The 17176-nt window shown below is 40.6% G+C and overlaps 1 protein-coding gene across 5 annotated transcripts in view; it reads left to right on the top strand.

Moving 5' to 3' along the window:
• The first annotated feature begins 567 nt into the window (after positions 1 to 567).
• The window catches only part of ADCY7 (adenylate cyclase 7), a 57178-nt gene continuing 40569 nt past the window's right edge, over positions 568 to 17176 (top strand). For 2 of the 5 annotated variants that reach the window (XM_057375696.1, XM_057375692.1), the window contains exon 1: positions 568 to 675. The gene's annotated coding sequence lies outside the window, so the exon portion shown is untranslated. Of the gene's footprint in view, positions 764 to 13320; positions 13391 to 17176 lie in introns of those variants that run through there. The other 3 variants (XM_057375695.1, XM_057375690.1, XM_057375693.1) reach the window with 2 other exon arrangements.

The following is a 17176-nucleotide window of genomic DNA, read 5'->3' as shown; positions in this document are numbered from 1 at the left end:
TGCAGCGAGGTTTGGGTCCCTCAGGGACAGCCGGGTCATGTCCCCCAGGTGCGGTGAGGATCGGGTCCCTCAGGTGCAGCCTGTCTGTGAAGAGATTGCAAGTCCTGCCAGAATCACCACAACAGCGGCCAGCTGTGAAAAAGCTGGCTGTAAACTTTTGCATTTTTCAGAGTCCTGGGCAGAGATTTGTTTTCCGCCTGTAGAGAGTGAACGCTGCTGGGGCGACACAGGGCCCCCCCGAGCTGTGCGGGACGGGGGCTGCAGAGGCTGAGGGGCAGAGCTGAGGGGGGACCCTCACGGGGGGCAGGAGCCCCTCAGGGCAGGCAGGAGCCCCTCAGGGCAGGCAGGAGCCCCTCAGGGCAGGCAGGAGCCCCTCAGGGCAGGCAGGAGACCCTCAGGGCAGGCAGGAGACCCTCACGGGGGGCAGGAGCCCCTCGTCCTCTGCCCATGGCCCGCAGGAGCCGCAGCGCTCCCCGCTCAGAGGAGAGGCTGAGGCAGAGGCAGGAGGGGCGATGCCGCCGCGGTCCCGCCCTCGCCGCGCCGGGGAGGCTCCGCGGGCCCCAGAGACACCTCGGGCAGCGGGAGGAGAAGGAGGAGGAGGCGGAGCAGCAAAAGCAGAGCCCGGTCCCAGCCGCAGCCCCGAGCCGCTGGCTGCTGCTCTTCCGCCGGCCGCAGGTGAGAGACCGCCCGGGAGGGGAGATGCCCCGGGAGGGTGAGGGGGTAGCGCTGCGCGGAGCCTGAAATTGAAAGAGTCGAAAGCTTGGTAAGTTTCCCGTATAATGGTTATTTACTACTTCGTATGACACTAGTTGATACGCTTGGGAACAGTGAACAAATGTTGAGGCGCATAAACTTTTTCTCCAAGTGTATTTTGTTCAGAAAAGGTGGATTTGGAAAAGGTGTAAGGCCTGAGTATTGGCGCATGAATGGAGAAGTTTGGAGGTGGTTTTTGCGCTCAAAACCCAGAAGCTGGCTGACTTCTAATAGAGGGCATTTCGGATGCTTTTTGGATCGCACTTGTAGCACAGCAGCGCTTTAAACTGCTGAAGGAGGTACTTAAATGCCAGGGTGAGTTTGAAATACCAGCAGAAGTTTGGTTTGTGTCTTTTTGCAGAAGTTTAGTTTATGTCTTTTTCACTGCTGAATAGGTAATTTATATCTAATCTCCCTGAGATGTGTTAGGGCATTTTTATAACAAGTGTTAATTAAAGGGTTAAAACGCTTTAAAGCATACAGTGCTGGATCACTCTTTGTGGAATTTAATATTTGCCAGTGGCAAATGAAGGATATCCTAGAACAGGGGCATATCATCACCGGAGACCCAGGACCACACTCAAGCCTGTTAAGCCTGAGAGTTCTGTCATTACCAGTAAGGATGTGGTCAGCACAAGCGCTGAGAACTGGACAGAGGCACTTTGAAACTCATTTTGGACACGCAAAATAAATATGCAGTGTAATGTTTGAATTGGGTTCAGCACAGAAGTCTGTTTTTCTCCTGTCAAATGTGTTACATTTTATTTGTATTACTGAGAGCCTGACATGCTTGGTTGTGGCCCAAGACCATGCTGTGATAAGTGTTGTGCAAATATAAGGTGGGGAAAATCCRCACAAATGTACCTAAAAACTTTGGATTTGATTCTGAAGTTGTTTTGATTCATTATAGGAAAAAAAGCATTTGGGCACAGCAATATGAAAATTTCTTCATAGTGGGAAATAGAGTGTAGATGTACCTGCATTAGTGACCTGATTGCTTTCTGCTAAGATTCATGATGAAGGGGTTTGGAGGTGTGGGTTTTTGTTTGTTTACTGGAGTAAAACAAACATTTTTTTTTATTATTATTCATAGAAAAATGTAAGGGACCTGGGAACTTCTAAAAGGAACTCACCTCAAAAGAAAAAAAAAAAAAGGAGAACTTGTTTACTTTATGTCTAAAAATGAAAAGTACTATGAAGAAATTCTGTAGTTATTACATATTTTGAAGACTAATAATTCCCAAYACTATTTTTATGCAAGTAGGATTCCAGGAGAGAAAAATTCCAGGAGGTTTTAATTCTTGTGTCTGGGTCAGAAGTAAATAAAKAAAGAGTGAGGTGTGGCTGTTGTGTGTGTTGGAGGGGTTTCTTTGTTCATTCAGTATCCTGATCTTTCAAATGTTGGGAGTCCTGATCTGGACAGTTTTTTATGATCCCCTATAGGTGGAAAAAGAATGTACTGAGGTGTATAATATGACCTGTGATACAGTGCACTCATGGTATGCTTGTGTCTATAGTGAGTTAAGTACTTCTGAAAAAAGTCTTCATTGCAGTGGGTGATATTAAAACCAGTGTTTGGCAAAGCCACCCCACCTTGACAAAGTTTCYCCCATCCAGAAATGTGGAACAGAAACTGAGGGGTGTGTGGAATACCTCTCTGAAAACAGTAAGCCAATACAGATTTCTAATGGCAATTATAGCATGTTCTTTTTGCTTCCAGAAGCCATTAGTAACAGCAATTAGGGTCATTGGGGGTTCTTGTAAAGCAGCCATTAAACTTCCTAAATTTTTCTTAATGAAGCTAATGTCAACACTATTAAGAGTAAACAAGGGACAGACTTCATTCCCTAATGTATGTGGGCATTTATGTTCTCATGGCTTGTGCTAARTGAAAGAGCAGGTGCTGGTTGAAAGCTAATTAGTTTAAGGTGTAAAACCAGAGATGAGGATCACTGTTTTCTGTTAAGGTGGGTGTTTGTGTAATTGCCAGTTGGTCTTAGATAAAAAAAAAAGAAAAAAGAAAAAGACARTATTCCCCGTGGAATTACAATAAAATCTCTAATTTGAAAGTTTAAYGTTACAGAATTTATCAAAATTACTTGTTCTGATTTTAACTTATTATGAAGGCTGTAAAACATAGGGTGAAATACTCCATCCAGTGATTTCTCCTTCAGTACTACAATTTGTGTTGAAGCTACGTTTTATCTTTCTGAAAAGATTACCTGGATTTGTTTCAGATTAATACAACGTAATAATCAAACTGCACTAAACATCTGCGGAACTTCTGTATTGGAAGTGTCATTTGGGATTTTTCTGAATAGAAATACCCTCTTGTGTAAATCAGTGGAGGAGTGTTTTACTCAGCTGGGAGGTCAGCCTGGGGGCTGAGGTGTGCGGCAGGAATGGGCTGTGCCGTGGTGGAGCTGTGTGGGCGGTGCTGCTGTGGGAGGGTCAGTGGCGTGGGGGAGCATCAGAGCTGAGGCTCGCTGCTCTCTGCTGTCCTTTGGCTCTCTCTGGGGAACAGCCGAGCTCACAAGCAGCTCCACACACTCGGCACCGCTGCTAAAGAGTTACAGACCGGCCTTAATCCAAGGAGGCTTTTCAGATGAAAGCCAGGACCTGGTTGAGCCAAAGATCACTCTTTTCTTCCCTAATAAAACCCAGTCAATATTCAAATTGTGAAGTGCAGTCTCTCTAAAGCGCTGTTTGAGGAGCTAACCGGTTCTTTCCAAAACTGAGTATCACATAAAGAGGAAGATAATCTATTAAACTGGCATCCGCAATGTTTCAAGATGATTCTTTTCTAAACTGACAGGATGTTACAGTGTGAAATAGTTTGTAAGTGCTGTGCAGTTAGATCATGTATTACAATAAGGAAGTGCAACTTCTTCCTCAGGTCATTACAGCAGACTATGTGAAGAGTCTATCTTGTGTTTGCTAAAAAAAAATGAATTTTAATTGTACATTTTGAGAACAGTAAGGACATCACTCTGGATTTTGTCCTACTCTTACTTACAAAGCCACAATATTTTCACCTGGGAAAAAATGCTGTCTTAAAAAATGAGGAGCTTTACAGCTCTCATATCTCATAATAAAAATCATTGTWATCTCCAGAGACTTAGAAATCAGAGACTTGTAATAACTGTTATTGATGTTTGCCTTTCACCTCTAACACCATCCTATCTTCCTGAGATCTTCAAATAGGATYCAGCAGGGCAGTCCATATATGCAGGCAGGAGCCAAGCCATACATTGGATCTTTCCTTTGGAAGTGTTTTCCTTTGCTTAATAATAACATATAATAGCATAAATAGGCTGTAATGGTRTTTCCTGCACGCCACGTGTAGGTTCTACTGCTGGATGCTACTTCTTCAGAGTTAGTAAAATTAGGGTGTAAAAGATKGAATGATTTTGTCTCAGTTACTCAAAGATAAACAGGAGAATTTAAATAGAACCTGGGGCTCTTGTTCCTTTTCTAACCAAAGCATTGCTTTGCCTCAGTAGCTTGGAATTATGACATGTGTCAAAACGTGCTCTTCAAACAGCTTTGTTTTGTGTAGTCTCTTTGCAGTATCACTTTTATAAAAAATAAACAAACTTCCTCCTCTGTAGCAGCCAAACTGCTGGTTTGATTTTTACAGCACAGGCCCTGCAGTTCAGAGTCTTCAGGTGTGTTGGTGCTTTAAAGAAGAAACAAAGTCAAAGCTRGCTCTCCTGTGACAGCAGGGCTGTATACACTGCTTTTCCTAAGAGCTTCCTTCTCAGCTAATGGCCAAAACGTTTCTGTCTTAACAGCTGCTCTGTAATCCTCTTTTCAGCATTAAAAGTAGCTTCTGGTCTGTAATTAGAGAGAAGAAGCCAACAGGGTGTGTTTAACTTCTGTCTCTGGGCACAAAACCGAAGTGAATAAATAATGCATTCTAGTTAAAAACAGAAATAGCAAAGATTACCAAGGCTGCAAGTGGCGTTAGTCAGAGAAAGGTGATAAGTTTCTTTGAGCAGAGGTGGTTGTTTCTGGCAACTTCTCCCTCTAGTGCTCCTCGTGCTGTGTTTGCTGCAGTGCCTGTGTGTTTGCACTGCTCMGGTTGCTGCTGGGGTCTTCTGGCAAAGATGATTGAAGGAGGTAATTTCCAGGCTCACTCTCCAGGGTCCTGCATCACTTAAGAGAAGTGACAGGGCTTTGTCCCACCTGAGGGATGCAGAGAGGAGTACTGTTTGCCAGGCAGGTTGTCAATCAGCCCACAATGAAAGGAATGTATTTCTCTGTGGTGTTCAGCAAGAACAGTGATTTTTTTTTTTTTTAATAACACCACAAGCATAGCCTCAGAATCAATACAAAAATAGTTTAAAAGGCTTTGAAAAAGTTGTCAGGTCCTGAGACTGCATGCTTTATTTCAAGGCAGGCGACAACATACTAAGTGTTTTATAGGTAGACAGATGTAGAAATAGTTCACCGTGACTGGATAATTTTGAGTTTAGTTTGTTACTTTTCATTCCATGAATTTTTGTTATGATTAATAATAATGATTTAGCATTTCAATGAGTTGAATAAAATATTTTAGTAGGATGCTCTTCATTTGTAATATAGCCTGGCTTTTAGTCATTACTTTGTGTCCAGTCTGGGACATTTTCTGCTTTATTTATATAAAAATATAYATTCATACTGGGGGTTCTTTGAAAGAACTAGTTGATGATCAAACCACCTAGCAGTGACTAATTCTCACTTGAATACTGTTTTCCATCCAAGTAACCAAAATGGTGAGGGAACAAGCATTCCAATAGGATGACAGAGCACACAGAAGGGCTGGGTCAGAAGTGTGGCAGGGAAGGAGCTCACAAAGGTGGATTTGGCCAGACTGAGCTCACTAAGGTTTATTCAAACTCAGCTGAAATTAATGGAAATGGKTGATAAAGCYCTGATCATTTAAATGCCAGATATTCTTAGCATCTGGCTCRTGTCAACCTGAGCCCATCTGTTGCGGTATTTCAGGCAAGTCCTGCTTGCTCAAACAAGCTCAGGCTTAGTCAGGCTGTGGGGAAAARCCCAGACTGGGTCAAGTTGAGAGACAATGAACTTTGTATGGAGCTGTTCTGTGTGTCTGTGTCTTTTTCCCTGTTATTGCTAACAGCACATGTGGGAATAAATCAGAAAAATAAATTGCAGTAGCAGAACAGAATTTTGGTTTCAATTTTCTCATTTGAAAGGAAGTTGGAGTACCACTATCAGAACTTTCTCACTTCCTGACACTCTGTKCCTGACCTTCTGCTCCTCCCTTGCCAGCAGTTTCAGCCATGAAGATCTTTTATTGTCCTCTAGATTTGACATAGTTACCAGTCACTTTGTATTCTTGTGGGCAGATTGAGTTTTGGGGTTTTTGGGCCCAATTTTGCTCTGTTATGAAGTATCCACCTTGTTCATGAATTTAATGATTTTTGTTTTTTTCCAGCAACATCTTGTGTATGTAYAGGAGGAAACAGCCTCTTTTGGGAATGTTCTGTGAACTTTCAATCTCTTTCTGCTCACTCGTTATGTAACAATGACTAAYGATGTTTGGGTAAAAAAGGGTTTTATTTTTCTGGAAGCATATGACTTTGAGTATGAAGACAGGAGTAAATGCACTGAAGGCTGTGAATTTTATGGTGTAGCTAAGCWGGCTCAAGGAGCAGCTGTCACTAAAAACCAGCAGCTCTGCTCACTTCCTGTCCCTGTGSTTCCACCCCACCCTGAAGTCAGCACTGGTGCTCATCTGACCTGCTGCAGAGATGATTCATGCAGCTAAATGGATAAAATGCATTTTTTTTTTAATAGGATAAGCATTTTTCAAGTATGATTTTTTTTTTCCTCTGTAGGAACAGAACAACCAGGCTGGAGGAAATGGCTGGAATGTATTGTTGAATTTCTAGAGAGATGGGGGATGGTTCCCTCCTTGTCAGTGGTGGCTGTACTCTAGAGTTGGGCTCCTAGTTATGCAAGTAGTAAGYTGTACTTCTGGAAACGTGCTGGAAAAGTGACCTGGACTGTGTTTTGACTGGAGGTATTGGAGTTGAATTGTTGTCCCAATTTCAGTATTTCTTGAGTGTGAGCTCAGTTTCTCTGTTTTACGTRTACAGCAGGAAATGAATGTTAAAATATTTCACTGTAGTACTTTTAAAAAGTCACCTGTATTTTTTTTGCAAGTTCCTGAGGAGTATCTTGTTTTGAATTTAGTGGCTTTTATTTTTAGATTGCTAATTGTAACAATTACAAGCACCCCCCATTCCGTTTTCTCTCAGGGTGCTGCCCTTTTTAAATAAGGCAGAAGATGCTTTGCAGCATTACAACAACAGTTGGGGTATACTGTGGTTTGCTTATGACTATGTAGTGTTATTGCTTAGAAGATAATAACACAAAAATCACATTGGAAAAAAACTAGGGGTTGCTCTGAAAACGTGAGAACTGGATTTGATAACAGTATGAACACCATGTTTAGCTTTCAAAGAAATAGGAAAARCCCAGTGTAGTTACTTTGTAAAAACAGTTTGATACAGTTTTTACAGTGCCACAAAAGGCAAAATTCCACACAGGCTGTTCTGGTTTCTGCAGTGAGCTGATGTGTTGATTGCTGGCATGTTCAGAGCTCTCTTGTGGAGTTGTAGAACATGATTCAGTGACACAGGTTGTCAGTCTGAGCAGAACTGCATGTGGGTGTTAATTGCTTCGGGTCAGGTGCAGACCAATTATTTAATGATCTTGTTAGATAAAGGAGATTAAATTGCAAATAATGAATCTTGTATTGGGAGAATAAAGGSGGAAGCTTTGCTTTTCAAGATTCTTTGCTTTTCAAGATTTAGGCAAGGAATAAGAGTTGCTTTTTTTTTTTTTATATTGACTCTGTATTCCATAACCATTTATCAAGTATGTTTACACAGGGAATTTGGATGTAGTTGTAGCTAAACTGGTTTATCATAGCAGCATTRAACATTTGCCTCACATGTTGAATTAATTTCTGTCCTACTTTTATGCAGGCAGCTGTATTTGGAAATACATTCTCCTGTGCTTGTAAACGGCATTGTTTGATAATGGCTAGGCTTTTCTTGGATCTCTCTGCTGCCAATAAAAAATGTGTCTATGTAAATAAACATACTCATCTATTGGTATAAAGAAAGAAAACCTACTAAAACATCAGTTCTGAAGGCCACAGAATCCAAAATAATGTGCTTGTTTCTTTTTTCCTTTCTGAATGGCAACTTCATCACATTGTGTGTATCAGTATCCCAGGCATTATTGTTTGGGCTTGTGCATTTACAGACAATTTTTTAAGAAGCACTTGCCAAAAAAMCCCCAAMCAACCAAACTTACTACTTGTTGGTAAGCCTGGGGAGTGTTKGTTGTAGAAAGTATGGGAACTCTGGGAATCAGAAAGCCATTAATCAGTTGTTGCACTCTTTACATGCTATGAAAATATTCTCATTAGAAACGGAAGAGTTTTCAAGAGGAGAAAAATGTGAGATTGGGGGGAGGAGGAAGGATTTCTTTAACTATGCACTGCCCTCACAGAAGCAGGACTGTTTGCAGGCAGAGGAGACCTGATTATATTGCATTATTGTATATATATCTTATATATTATTGTTGCATAGTGATACTGTAGTGGGCCCAGGAAGAACTTGCCCTGATCCAGAGTCAGGCGTGCATTAGTGCCATTGATGGCAGGGAGACTCTGGAGATACCAGAAGCGGGAAGGCAGTGTGTGTCTTCTGCAAACCTGGTGTGTTTTAAAAGCTCTTCTGAAGGCAGCTGCCTAACACATTGGAAATTAAGCTGTCCAGAAACACTTTTTAATTGCTGTGACCTGAACTGTGCTGCCAGAGCAGTGGCTYGGCCGTGGGCAGAGGGAGTGTGCGAACTCTGAGTGGAGAACAACTCCATGCTCTTTCCAGCCTCGTGGTTGAATTTTAGTAAGTTCTCTTTTTGTATGCAAGTTAGTGATGATATCACCCTGATTCATGCCTTCTTTGCATGATACAAAGAAGCCAGCTGGTATTTGTGTCCACTCAACGTGCAAGTGCTTTTAGCATCTCAAGGTTCTGGTTGTTGCCTCTCTGCACCTGCTCACTGAGCCTGGAGCTTGGGGATAAATGCCCTGGACGTAAAACCAGTTCTGATGCTCTCTTTTTGAAGTAAACCAACTTATCTGGAGTTCCATGTGCTAGGAACACTTAACTCTTGGCGGTACCAGGTAGCAGACAGTCACAAAGATAAAGCTGGTAGTGGGGGGGATTTTTAAAGCTTTTTTCCTGGTGATGCTAGTGATTGCTGGTCAGTGCAAAACAAACTATACAGCATGCTGCTTCCTGAATGTTCCTTCTTTGAAGTGTTCTTTAGGATTTGATCAATGCTTCCCAGTGTTCCCATGTCCCTGTTCCTGTACTTGACACCCCCAGCGTGGGCTTTTCTTCTCTCTGTACCAGGGATCAGACTTTGATTCTGGTTCCCTCTGTGCTCTGTGACCCCCTGGCCAGTCACAGACCCTTGGGTGGTCTGTTGCATGGTTACCACACAATTTGAGTTCAGACCTGAAAAACTGGTTTCTGTACGCACCAGCCACCTGTTCTGCTAGGGAACAGCCAGGTAATTGTGGATGGTCTTTGTTGGTGTCTTATTCAGCAGTGGAGGCTGTGCTGCTCCTTCCTCAGTTCAGTGCTGTCCAGCTGGCCATTCCTGTGCTCCCCCGTCAAATGAAGGACTCTTATGTTTAATGTCCGCGCAACCCTCTGATGTGTGTAGGCTCCTGTGAAAGCCGTGAAGAATCTGTGATTACAGAGCAGAGCTGCTTATGACAGCAGAGTTTCCTCATCTCCCCCAGCAGTGCATGCACAGGTTGCACAAATATCTTCTAACAYAAATGTATATTCTTACAACACGGTAATTATGGTCACATTAGTTTTTAGACAATAACCTAAGAGGGTGGCTGCACAAAATGTTGTCAGGGAGAAAGTGGAAATGCCTTAGTTATTGCCTGTGTATACTGTTATCCAACATAAGGTAAATGTGAGACAAATTATTCTGCTTTCCTTTACAGGAGGCTGTACATTGGCAGTTACTAGGGGAAATTTTACATGCTATTAATYCTCATGTTTTAACTGATTTGCTGATAATTTGTTTGTGTATGCTGTTTTCTTTGCCATGGTAGCCTTCAAAAAAATCTTTAAAATCTGGATAATTTAGTAATTTAGACAGACCATTTATAATGCACAAACCGTATTGTGTACCTTCTGAATGGAAGTAAAATCTGAGTTAGAATGCTCTCAAGATACAGTTTTCTTTATCTGTTACCTGCTWGGGATGATTGCTTGTATTCCCATAAACTATTCATTAATTTTTAATTTATTTCTSTGTTGCTATATAGCTGACAGTATAKGGAAGATATGCAACAGTTAATTTTATTCACCTGCTCTTATTCTTTTTTAAAAAKCCAAGATTTTGGTTTTATAATATGGTAGTTAACCATGGGGATATTGCAACCTCCTTGCAGAATTGCCAAACACAGTTTTTGGTTATGATTGTTTACAAAAAGAAAAAAAGCCTTTTAGAGCTGTAAGCTGATTTCTCACTTCCCTTATGAATTTTTATCTTCTTTAGCCCAAAGGTGAGTTTTTCTCTGCAGTCAAATGCTAAAAACTTTGTGTATTAGGGTCCACAAAAAAAATCTGCTAACATTAATATTCTGACAAAATACTAATGCTGTGTCAGCAGGCTTAAATATTCTTATAACTTCCTTCCTGTCWTAGTGGAGAAGTCAGCAAACCTTTAAACACTTTCTTTGGACCTTTAATTTTTTACATATATTACCCAATAATTTTAAGCATACTAATTGAAGGAATATGTGGCAAAGATTGTATGCTCAGTTTCTGGAATGTGCTGTAGGTTTTGTATTGATGCAGTTACCTTGGGKTTGTATTGTAGCTTGCTCATAAAAGAGACTGATTTCTGGCCAGAACTAGACTTACTGCCTGCTCAAAGTCAGAGTAGTGACACAAATATCTGCTTTTATTGATGAGTTTCCTGGCTTTTCTTTTGTTTGACTTCTGCCAGAATAATAATATGCCTTTTCTTCTTTGGGATTTCTTGACCCACAGTCTGAGTTCCTTGATGCGTCATTCACTGAATCATCCCTGTTCCTTAGACTGACCTCCTCTTGATCTTTCTGTAGGGTCATAAAACAGGGGCAAACTGGGAGAATCACTCAAGGGCTCAGAGGAGAAGCCAAGTGTTGCTCCCTGGCTGCAAGGGGGGAGCATCCCACTCATCAGCTCTGGGGAGGTCACTCACACACAGCCGTGTCAGACTCCCTGGGGAAACATGGTTTTGTTCTAACSTCCAGATTCATCTCACACAAACCAGGAAACGTTAAGGGAAACTGATAAAATCTAACACCACATAAAAGAATTGATGTGTTACTTACTATATTTGCTGTCATGAATATATTTTGCCACCAAATCTTAAGTTAATTGTGAATGACTCGAGTCCTTGCTTTATGTTCACAGTACAGATTTATTTCCAGCTGTGATGTTGATAGAGTGGACATCTAGTATTCACAGTACATGTAGAATCTCTCATTTGGGATGCTTAATGCAGCTTTGATTGTACTTAATTTTACTTCTTTTGGATGTTAACCTTTCTAGGAAATCAGAATTTCATAAATCACTGGTTTGGGTGGAGAATTCTGTGATTGTTGGTTTCCATGTTCATCATATTTAGACACTAGCTGGTGTCTAAATAYAAAAGCTTGCCTTAATGCTGCCCGGATCTGTGCTTGACGTCTGCTACAGACAGTGTGCAATATGTTTCCCAATGGGACATTTTCTTCTTTTACCCCACTGATTTTCTTTAAGCGTCACTTGAACTTTTGCACRTTTCTTGCAGATCTGCTGTCTCCCCCCCACACCTTTTTTATAAACTCCACCTAGAGCTGGGAGATTGTGAAAAATATAGGAAGCCTTTTCCTATGCTTGTCACTGAACACATTCAGTGTCTTTTTGTAAAAATGCTGTGGACTGACTAGAGTGTTTTGAGACATAAGTTTTGACTGCTTGTAATTAATTTCTACTTATTTTATCATCTGGGGTTTCTTTGTGCTGGTATATTTAATAACTAGGCAATGATGACATACATCCATGGTATAGTCCAACTTATATGTGCCTGAAAACAGTAATTGCTAACAGTCATTTTAAGGAGTGGATTAGAATTTTGTAACAAAAATACCAGACATTTTCATTTACATTTTATTCCTTCCTYGTTTCTCACTTGCTATAGGTCTGTGTGCTTAGGCTTAGCATGGTAATAAAATACTAAAAGTTTGGGTGTAAACCAGGGTGTTAAGATTTAAATAAATGTTACAGCATTCTTATGGCTTTGTGTAATACACAGAGTACCTAAAAATGTAGATTTGCTTGTTTTATGCACAGTTAAGGTCACTGAAGAGTTGAATATGGCTTAGGTTTTTCCTTTCCCTGAAACATTAGGATGTTAGCTCCTGGGTGAAGTGACTGAYTCAGTGATAGATAAGAATACAGGATTTGTCATTTTGAAATAGCATTTTATGCTATTTCAGTGGTTTCTGCTTAATTTGTTACAATTAATTTAAAACCAACAAAAATGGCTGAAGTGTTAATGTGTGGGGTTTGGATTTGTAATTATTTGTKGATTGTGTTACATCAGAAACATTCTACAAATGTAAATGTTTGGCTTTTTCTTTTGTTTCTCCCTGGGAACTCATGTCTTTTGAGACTGGTAATCAAATACAAAAATACTTGGTTTGGAGATCAGCCTCTGGAAAGTGTGTAAGATAAAAAACATACTAGAAGCTGCAAATTGGTCACAAATGATTGGTATTTTATCAGTTTGTGTGCTTGACTCCGTTCTGCCTAAAAGAATGAGCTAAACTTTTCAAATAATAGTTCTTTTTATCTGAAAAATCCCTTAACTATTCCTCCCGTATTTCCTGCTTTTGAACACAGATCCCTTTGGTGTATATCTTGCCATGCAAAAATTGTAAGTTGGAAGGGAAGAGCACCTTTTTTTATTTTCCTGCACGTGAAAGTGCTGGATTTTTAAGGCAGCAAACTTTGAAGTGTGATTTAGTGATGGAAGCATAACCCTGGCAGTCAAAAGATGTGAGTAGTGCTCACAGGGTGATTCTAGCAAGTCTGATTTATTTCTGGCTTTTTCTTTCTGTGAAATGTTGATAAAATAAGAGTACATGAAGTCTTATTTACTCATCTTGGAAGCTCCCAGACAAAAGTGGAAAGCATTCTGGACATTAACAGTAATTTGGCTGCTGGAAGTTGCCCAAAGTCCTGGCAGTGTGTTCTTGCTCTAAAAAATAAAGTAGCAGTTCTCCTTTCTTTAATAAGCCTATTTCTGTTTGGATCCTGCTCAGCAGCCTGTTGTGAAAGTCATCACTTCTAATAGCCCAGTGCCCCAGGGACCACCGCAGGGCATTGACTGGCTCAGCCCTGACTCAGAGCCTAAATCCTTCTCACTGCTCCTCTAGAAAAATGATGCAATTACAACTCTCCTCCCCGCTCTGGGAAAGCGTCTTGGATCTCCTCATTCACAGCTTCAGTTCCCAGAGGTGGGGTGAGCCAATCTGACTAGGGTGAGTCTTCTCTGCTTGCACATGTTTATCTATCCCTGTTCTTTTCAGTCTTGAATATTTCCTGCAGGTTATGGACTGTGCATAACTCAACCGTTAATGGTTTTTGTCATATGTTAAAATAGGGAATTTCACACCACCCTGACCACTTGCTTGGTGCTAACTGCATGAGAGGTCTGTTTTCCCCTAAGAAGCTGATATCTTCTGTTCTTGGCTCCTTTYTACCATTTCTCTGGGCTGTTCCTCATCTTGGAGCACATGTGGGAGCTCAGTTCCTCCCTATGACGGCTGCAGCAGCATTTTTAAGTTAAGGAGCACATTCCTACTGTCACCTCGTTGTTGTGCCTCTGCTCTGCAGCCAACTGCTCTCAGCTGTGCTGGCTGAGCTGCCCTCGAAGCTGCTGCACAGCATCACTGATCCTGTCTGCCTCTTGGACGAAAAGAAACAAAGCTTAGGAGAGACAGATGGTTGTTTTTGAGTTGATCTGACTGTATGTAGTCCTAGAAACAGTGACATGCACATACCAAAAGAATGGTGTGGCAACAAGATAGGAGTTAAGTGGTGGRGAGGAAGAGGGAAGAGGAGGAGAAACTTGTTGAGCAAATATTTCTGGAGACGCCCCTGTTGCAGAACCTTAGCCAGGACCTGTGGGTTTAGTTCTTCAAAAGGAACAGCAGAACTTCCTCTCCAGGTTTCTGTTCATGAAACAGATTTAAACTCGGTGCATAGGGAGGATGGTGATTGATGAACAAACGTGCACTGGCTGCTGTAGATGTTTGTAGTGGAGCACRTTCCCGAYACCTCCCGTYCCACACAAGGCCCTTCCTCCGTTAMCTCAGATTTGCTGCCYGGGCAGGGAGCTGTACCTTAGCAATAAGGAAGTGATGGCAATGGTGCATGTGTCAGCTTGAACTGTACCTCAGAAATAGTGGTGACACTACAGCCATGTGAAAGGAATGAAAGGAACTTCATGATTTCACCCCCTGTGCTGTCACGCCATTGCTCAGAGATTCTGATTTCATTTAAAAAACTGGCATTAAATGAAAGATCCCCCCTCATTTCTGTAAGTGAATTTACAGCAGTGATTTGCTCTGTTGTTTTTGTAACCACCATGTCTGCCAGTGGKAGCTGAAGGACGGGTATTCTGCTATCCTTAACATCATGCATTCTTATCTAATTATATATTTATTTTTGAAAATATAATGCTATTACACAATAACTTAATTATTATTTTATGCGGTATTTAAAGCCTAGCATTGTGCTTCCTGCCACAGCTGAACAGACGTTCTCCTCCAGGAATTGTATCAGTTTCTGGAAGTATGAGGGTAAAGTCCAGCAAAGATTTAAGTGCCAACAAAGATGTTTACTGGAATGAATCATTATAGTCCAAAATTATTTGTGTCTTATAAGCTTGGCACTAGTGTATTCCTAAAATGTCTTATGAGCATTTATTTTGCTGGCACCTTTTTGTGGGTGGATGTTGGTACTATGTCAGTTCCTTTGGGAGAGAAGAGAGGGGATGCCACACACTCAGAGTTTCTCAGCAGAAAAATCCATAGGAGGGCCAAAAGTTAGAAAATGGATTTTAATTCTTTGCTTTAAAGACATGAGTTGTCCTTCTCATACTGGGACTAAGGGTTTCAGAAAGTTTTGAGAATTTACATGTGCGCAAGATGGAAATAYGGGATTACAGTCGAGAAAAATAACTCTGGAATTTATTGTGCTTTAACCACAGGATGTGGTTATTGAACTGAAATTCTTTGGCTTTTGTCAACAGCTGGCTCTCAGGTCTGCTCTTAAACTGGGCTGAACAACTTCAGTGAAAGTTAGGAATAATGAGAATTTTGAATGGCTGACATTGATTAAATGTGTGATCTGTGCCTCTACAAGAACCTCCTGATGTACCTGGGAAGATTTAGCCGGTGAACTGTCAAGTCTGGGTTCTCTTCCCAGATCTGCCTGAGGTGCTTCATAGCAAGCTTCATAACTACTGCTTTCTCCTTGGGYTTCTGTGTAGAATGTGAGGTCTTGAGTCACGGTTACCCTTAAAAAACTCCCAGCAGGTTGGATCTTTGGGCTATGGTTTATGTCCATTATGAGTTTGTATTTTGTTGGGGTATAGTAATAGTGAAATTTTGTTGTTTCCTTTCTCAACATCTGAAAAATAACTTGGGGATTTTATGGATGTTGTATAGTTCAATTACATTTTCATTAAAGGATATTACTTTTTCTCAGTTTTGAATGGTTACTTGCTAGATTGTCATTTCTCAGTTTCTGTCACTTATTTTTTTATCTCATTATGCCACTTGATCTGATTATAGATAAATAGTTGATGTTGTGTTGTTGTTTTGGCACATTTTCTGTCTCCTTTGGTTGGTCCTTAGGTATTCAACTCTKCTTTTCCCTCAGTCTAGCTTTGGTCACTACCACCCCTCTCAAAGTGCACATGGCAGTGTGGATATTCTGAGATAAGGAGCTTCAGATAGACCCACGCTGTCTTTTGTCAAATAGCTTCCACTGAAGCTGGAGAGCTGCAGCTGTAAGAGTGGAAAGCATGTATTCTTTGAAACAACATTGAAGTAATGATGTTTCTGTTGTTTCATTTGTTAAATTAAAAAAAAAAAAAAAAGGGGCAATTTTGGACTTGAAGTAGTTTAAATTTGAACTGCTCTTGCCTCAGTTTTTAATTAACTTCTTGTACCAGGTAGAAAAAGCATAATTATTGCAACTGAAAACCACTCCAGCAGTGCTACATAACCTTTCRACTTGTCAGAGCAAGAAATACTGTACCAAAACCACCTGGAGACCTTCTTAGCAGTACTTTTAAAATCRACTTGCGYGTGCATGTTCTTACTTCAGACTTCKCACATTCGGAAGTAGTTTCTGMATKGATTAAATACTACTATTTTGCCCAACAATACTTCAAAYGAATGTCAGTATTTCAGTGCAGTAAACTATTAGTGAAGTAGTTAAAAAATGGTAAAAGAGATTTGCTGTAAAATATTTCACTTTGCAGTGTAAATATGATTAGTTTGCACTAAGTCAAGATGTTTCTACAACTGTGGATAGGATGAGCATTTAAATTATGGCTGCAGCAGAATTGGAGTTGTTGCTATGCTTTCTAGCCTTGAGTCTTGTGGCAACTTTATACTCCTAAATTAAAAAAATAAACTAGGTGTATAATCCAAAACCCTTGGTACACTGCAATGTGTCTTTGCAAGTGGAGATGTCCACTGAACCAGTCAAAAGTGTGGGCAAAGATAATGTGAACGCTTCTTGAAATAGTAGTCAAAGCTGTTATTGTTAATAATTTATATTTATATTAAAAAAAAAAAAAGTTACTGGTGTGAGTAGAAAGTATATCTCCTAACTGGACTAAAAGAAAAAAGTGAAGTGGGCTGGTTTTTTGAAAAAAGAATAAAACAAATTAATATTTGGTTACCCTCTGTATGATTCCTATAACCACAGCGAAATCTGGCATTTCAGTTTATTAAATATGCTGGTGAATGTCTTGAATAAAACTGGGAAGAATCAACCAATTTTGCTCTAAACAAGTGTTAAATCTGCTGGAGTAGGRTAGGGTTGGGATTTCATAACACAAAAATAATATGTCTTTCAGTTCTGGAGTTTTTATGGGAAATTTTGTCTTTCTTGAAGCTAATTACGTCTCCCTGAAATTAATCAAGAATTGTTGTGTTGCACTCCTTTGTGCTTTGATACACGGGACTTAAAGAAAACATCTGGAAAATAATAGAGATGTTACTAAGTAACTATTACCTTTTTTTTTT

The sequence above is a fragment of the Malurus melanocephalus genome, unplaced genomic scaffold (genome assembly GCF_030028575.1).
Source record: "Malurus melanocephalus ecotype Western Australia unplaced genomic scaffold, MMel_1.1 scaffold_255, whole genome shotgun sequence".
NCBI lineage: Eukaryota > Metazoa > Chordata > Aves > Passeriformes > Maluridae > Malurus > Malurus melanocephalus.
Note: the sequence above shows the minus strand (reverse complement) of the source record. Positions and strands in the feature narration are given on the sequence as shown.